Consider the following 6,000-nt stretch of genomic DNA (forward strand, 5'->3'; position numbering starts at 1 on the left):
GTTTCTTCCTACCCCACAACCCCACTACTCCTCTTCCATATTCTACCTCACCCCTTTCTCCCCTGGCTTCTGTTCTTTTTCCTCCAACCTCTTTTATTTTTCTATCCCAAGACAAAGCCATGCAGATTTCTAAGTGCAGAAGGAAAAATCTATAACACACACACTGCTACCTATCAGACACTTGTCATATATTGGGCTTTATATACATTATGTCATTAATCCTCATAACAGCCCTTAGTAAGTACAGTCTCATTTATTGCCCTCATTTGGAGAGGCTGTACATGTGGTGGTTAGAGCCTGGACTCTGGAAACCGCATTACAATTTTGGCTCTTCAGGTTATCAGCCGTGTGCCCTTGGGGAAGTCAATTTTCCTCTCTGTGCCTCAGTTGCTTGCAGGGGTGGGGAACATCTGGCTCATGAAATCATTTAGTCTGGCCCTGCCAAGGCATTAGGGGTGAGTTAATTAAATGTTTGGCCAAATTATAGCAGGTTAATTTTTTAAATTTATCTTTATTTTCGAAAGTATTACAGATGTCCCCTTTGTTTTTTTTTCCCCATTGACCCACTCCATCCCACACGCTATCCTCCCAAGCTTTCACCACAGTATTGTCTGTCCGTGGGCTATACATATTTCAATATATGTTCCCAGTTAATCTCTCCCCACCCCATCCCCACCTCCGCCTTTCATCTGAAATTGGTCAGCCTGTTTCATGCTTCTCTGTCTCTGGATCTATCTTGTTCACCAGTTTATTTTGTTACGTAGATTCCACATATGAATGAGATTATGTGATACTTATCTTTCTCTGACTGGCTTATTTCGCTTAGCATAATACTCTGCAGGTCCATCCATGCTGTTGCAAATGGTAAGGTTTCCTTCATTTTTACCGATGCATAGTATTCCATGGTGTAAATGTCCCACAATTTTTTAATCCACTCATCTGCTGATGGGCACTTGGGCTGTTTCCAAATCTTAGCTATTGTAAATTGCACTGCTATTAACATAGGAGTGCATATATTCTTTCTGATTGGTGTTTCAGGTTTCTTAGGATATATTCCTAGAAGTGGTATCACTGGGTGAAATGGCAATTACGTTTTTAATTTTTTGAGGAAACTTCATACTATTTTCCATAGTGGCTGCACCAGTCTGCATTTCCACCAGCAGTGCAGAAGGGTTCCTTTTTCTCCACATCCTCTCCAGCACTTGTCATTTGTTGATTTATTGATGATAGTCATTCTGACAGGTGTGAGGTGATACCTCATTGTTGTTTTAATTTGCATCTCTTGGATTGCAGGAAGCCACTCTTTGTCTTCACTAGCAGAGAAGTGCAAACAAGGATCCGGGAACGCTGGTGAACCTTGAACCCATGGCAAGGGCTAGAGTTATGCACTGATTGTCTAGTCCAGATAGTGGGGGCTCAAGCTATTTCCTGATCAAATAGTCTCAGAGTAAATCCTTCTAATATTTACTGACCTTTAAGATTGTCTGTTACCGCAATTACCTGCCTGACTATGAGCTGGATGTGTATCCAAAGTTGAATAAAAGGCTGCGGAGGCCTGAGCACCAGTGGAAGTCCTTTCTCTTGCATTGGGCTTGCCTTCCTGGCCCCCAATATTTCCAAATTATTATTTCTTGTCTCGTCTCTTTCATTTGCGTGAGGCCCCTCCTCCAGATCCTGAACCCTGAATCACTCAGGACATGGGGAACACTCACACAAATGATTAGTGACTTTGAGAATTTTTTAATATATCTTGTGGCTTTCTGTATGTCCACTTTGGAGAAGTGTCTATTTAAGTCTTCTAGCAGGCTAATTTTTAAAAAAATCTTTATTGTTGAAAGTATTACATATGTTCCCTTTTTTCCTCCATTGACCCCACTCCAGCCTGCCCCCACCCTCTGCCGCAGGCTTTCACTACCCTATTGTCTAGCAGGCTAATTTTTCTATTTTTATTTTTGTAATATATTTTTTATTGATTTTAGAGAGCAAGAAAGAGGGAGAGATAGAAACATCAATGATGAGAGAGAATCATTGAACGGCTGCCTCCTGCATGCCCTACACTGGGGAGTGAGGCCACACTTGAGCATGTGCCCTTGACCAGAATCCAACCCGGGACCCTTCAGTCCACAGGCCGATGCTCGAACCACTGAGAAAAACTGGCTAGAGCTAGGAAGCTAAATTTTAAGTTGATAATTTTGTATGCTCCCCCCCCCCCCAATGATGTTATAAATATCCAAATGATCCTTAGCAGAGAAAAGGTTCCCCAATCCTGACAGTTTCTTCCTCTAGGGCAGTGGTTCTCAACCTGTGGGTCGCGACCCCTTTGGGGGTCAAATGACCCTTTCACAGGGGTCACCTAAGACCATCGGAAAACACATATATAATTACATATTGTTTTTGTGATTAATCACTATGCTTTAATTATGTTCAATTTGTAACAATGAAATTGGGGGTCACCACAACATGAGGAACTGTATTAAAGGGTCGCGGCATTAGGAAGGTTGAGAACCACTGCTCTAGGGGGTGTTACAAGAATTATATGTATGGTAAGCACTATATATGTGTTAACTATGATTAGCTATTTTTTAGAGAGGCGGAAACTAAGAGAATGACTTGCTCAAGGTCACACAGCTACTACTAGGCAGTTAGGATTCACATCTAGGTCAATTTTGTGGCAACATCCACTATCAGCTACACTACACATCCACCTGACTGCAGAGTGTAACGAGTAAAAACATTTTCAATGGTTCTCTAAGCTAAGAGGACAATAGAGGGAAATAAAGGGTAAGAATAAATTGGCAAGAATCCAAGACAGATTTTGATAAATTTTTTAAAATTGAGAATTTTCCCTGTCTCTTTAGCTTTCCTTTTTGGAAGAAATTAATCCAGAAATTTAATATTGGCTTATTGGTGATTTAATAACAGGATATGAATATATTTCTAAAAAGGTGTTTATATATAAATTAAAAATAAGTCATATTTGCCCTAGCCAGTTTGGCTCAGTGGATAGAGCATCAACCTTCAAACTGAAGAGTCCCAGGTTCAATTCTGGTCATGGTCACATGCCCAGGTTGTGGGCTCAATCCCAGTAGGGGGTGTGCAGGAAGCATCCGATCAATGATTCTCTCTCAGCATTGATGTTTCTACGTCTCCATTTCTCTTCCTCTCTGAAATCAATAAAAATATAAAAAAAAACAAGTCATGTCTCATAAGAGTATATAGCAAATTAATGGGTTTGGAAATGTGTTTTATATGAATCGGGATCTTGTAAGGTTGGCTTGGTAGGATATGGTATACTTAGCATTACCAAGAGTGTGACATCAAGTTGAATTTAGAATTGGTCACTTGGTCTACGGCCACACCACCCTGAACGCGCCCGATCTCGTCTGATCTCGGAAGCTAAGCAGGGTCGGGCCTGGTTAGAATTGGTCACTTGCCCAGTGTCTTTGTTATATATCACATAACCCAAGGCCAAATTATTTTTAGCCACTTATGGATGTATGGGGGGTAGTATTGCTCCATGGTGATGTGAGGAGTAGTGGTTGATGCTCTGAACTGTGGTTTTTATGGCATAAACCAGGGCAGAGAGATCAGAACCAATATCAATAACAAGAATAGAAAGGAAAGGGGCAGACAGCAGTCTGTTAATATAAGACATCCCAGGTACACAATTGCTTTTAGGCTTGTATGTTTATGCTCTACATTTATTTAATGATACACATGATAAAGGAACCTTTTCTAAAAGGTGTTGCAAGGTTTAGGTTGACAGGACTTGCTCTAATTACAGAAACCTTGCTCTGCTCTCAACAATTGGAGTGTCGACGTGAGAAACATCTAAACCTGTAGAAAATTTTTATAAGAGTTTATCTGAGCCCAAAAGAAGATACTACCTGGAAGCAAAATCTCAACAGACTGAAATAAATGCTTTAGAGAATAACAGTAAATTCATAATTTTAGTAGCTTTATCCATTTCTTCCAATTTAAATAATTGATCTGCCAGAGTTGCTAGTTTATTGGCCTGTGTTGCTGCCCAGTTTAATTCATGTTATTTAATCAGAATTACAAGCTCCTCATCTAATCCTTCCAGAAATGCTGAATTGAGTATTGTATCATTTTGATGATTCTAAAAACTGTCTGGAGACAATCTTGAATATTGTTTGAAAAAAATTTCAAAATGCTCAAAGAAAGCTAGTATGGTTTCATCAGGTTTTTGTCTACATTACTAGATTTTTTATCCAGTTTATTTTCCAGGGGAAAATCTCAGGGATGTCTTGGTGAAGCTGGTGGGCTAATTCCCTGCATTTTTCTTGGTCTATTTTTCTTTGTTTTAAAAGTTCCTCTATAGGAGTTTCCCAGCAGAACTTACCTAACCATTCTGCTGCTTTGCTCTCAGAAATCAATAGGTGCATTAGCTGGAATAGGTCAGAATAGCCAAAATCATGTATTCTAACAATTAAATAAAATGTCTTTACCAACTGAACAGGGTCTTGGAGAGGATTGGTAAAATATTTAGTTAGATCCCTTAATTCTGCTTTAGTTCAAGGAGAGTAAATTATTGCTTGTTCTCCCTGTGCTGGGACTGGCTCATCTCAAAAGGCAGCTGCCAGAATTTCTGGTTTTTCTAGCCTATCCTGGTCTGGCTTTCAATTCTTAGTTTCCCCTAAGTGTATAGGGTGTTGGTGGAGAGGAGAAAAGAGGAGAAAGGGAGTTTGAAAAGGGAGCTGAAAAAAGGGAGCTCAGAAAGTAGTGGGGTGTTTGGAGAAAGGGGGGAAGTGGGGTGTGGCATTGAGCAGTTTTGGAAGCTTTCTTTAATTCAGAGACAGTCTCTAAAAGTTTCTTATTAACTTCCTGAAGATAAGAGATTTTTATTTGAGGGCTCAAAGAGAGTCTTTAAAATTTTCTTAACTTTCTCAAAGGAAGAAAGTTTATCTGTGTTTCTTTAAACTTATTTTTAAAAAACATGTTTTTAATGATTTTCAGAGAGAGGAAGGGAGAGGAAGAGATAGAAACATTAATTATGAGAATCATTGATGGGCTACCTCCTGCACGCCCCCTACTGAGGATTGAGCTGGGAACCGGGCATGTGCCCTGACCAGAATAGAACTGAGATCTCCTGGTTCATAGGTCGATGCTCAGCCACTGAGCCACACCGGCCAGGCTATCGGTGCTCCTTTTAGAGGCTTCTATTTTCCAATCAAGGTAAACATCCCATTTACTCAGTTCAGTTTTAGAGCCTGCTTTTGCCAACTGAGCAAACCAAAAAAATTAATTTTGAGGTGTCAAAAGAGCACCCCATTTTGGCCATCGTCAGCTGATATCAATTTTAGTTAAACTTCCCCATTTCTGTAGATACTAGCAAGCTGAGGCTCTGTATGTATTGTACATAAAACTCGCCAGAGTACTAAAGAGAGGCTGACTGTTATGGGGTTTGTTTGCCTCGGCAGCAGGATTTCCCATCTTAATTTTAACTTTTCTTTTGAGCCAATTTAAAAAAGCTGAAATTAAAACCAGTTACATAAGAACATCTCAAGGTCAGGAACCACTACCTAAAGTAGCTACCTTCAGGATTCCAAGAAAAGACTCATTCAAATTCACCTGATGTGAAGTGAGGAGCCGGTGGTGCACAATGAGCCCTTGCTGGTACCTGGCACCTGGTCTAGGCCTGAGGGATGGTCCTGGGTGGGCTTCTTCAGAATCCTGCTGTACTACACCAAGTAAATGTCCCTGTAAGACATGCCCAAACCTGTATATAAGAGTCTATTTAAACTAAACTGAGGACATATGCTGGGGAGCAAGATCTCAAATGCTCCAAAGAATTATAGTTTCCAGTTTCTTTTTCATTCATTCATTCATTTTTTTTTTTACTCTTTATTGATTAAAATATTACATGTGCCTCCTTTCCCACGCCCCCCCTCCCCATTGACCTCTTCCCAGCCACTCACACCCTCCAGCATCCAGTTTCTTTTCTGCATTTGAAATTAAGGAGGGACCATAAGGAAGATT

Source organism: Myotis myotis, unplaced genomic scaffold (genome assembly GCF_014108235.1).
Source record: "Myotis myotis isolate mMyoMyo1 unplaced genomic scaffold, mMyoMyo1.p scaffold_m19_p_4, whole genome shotgun sequence".
Lineage (NCBI taxonomy): Eukaryota > Metazoa > Chordata > Mammalia > Chiroptera > Vespertilionidae > Myotis > Myotis myotis.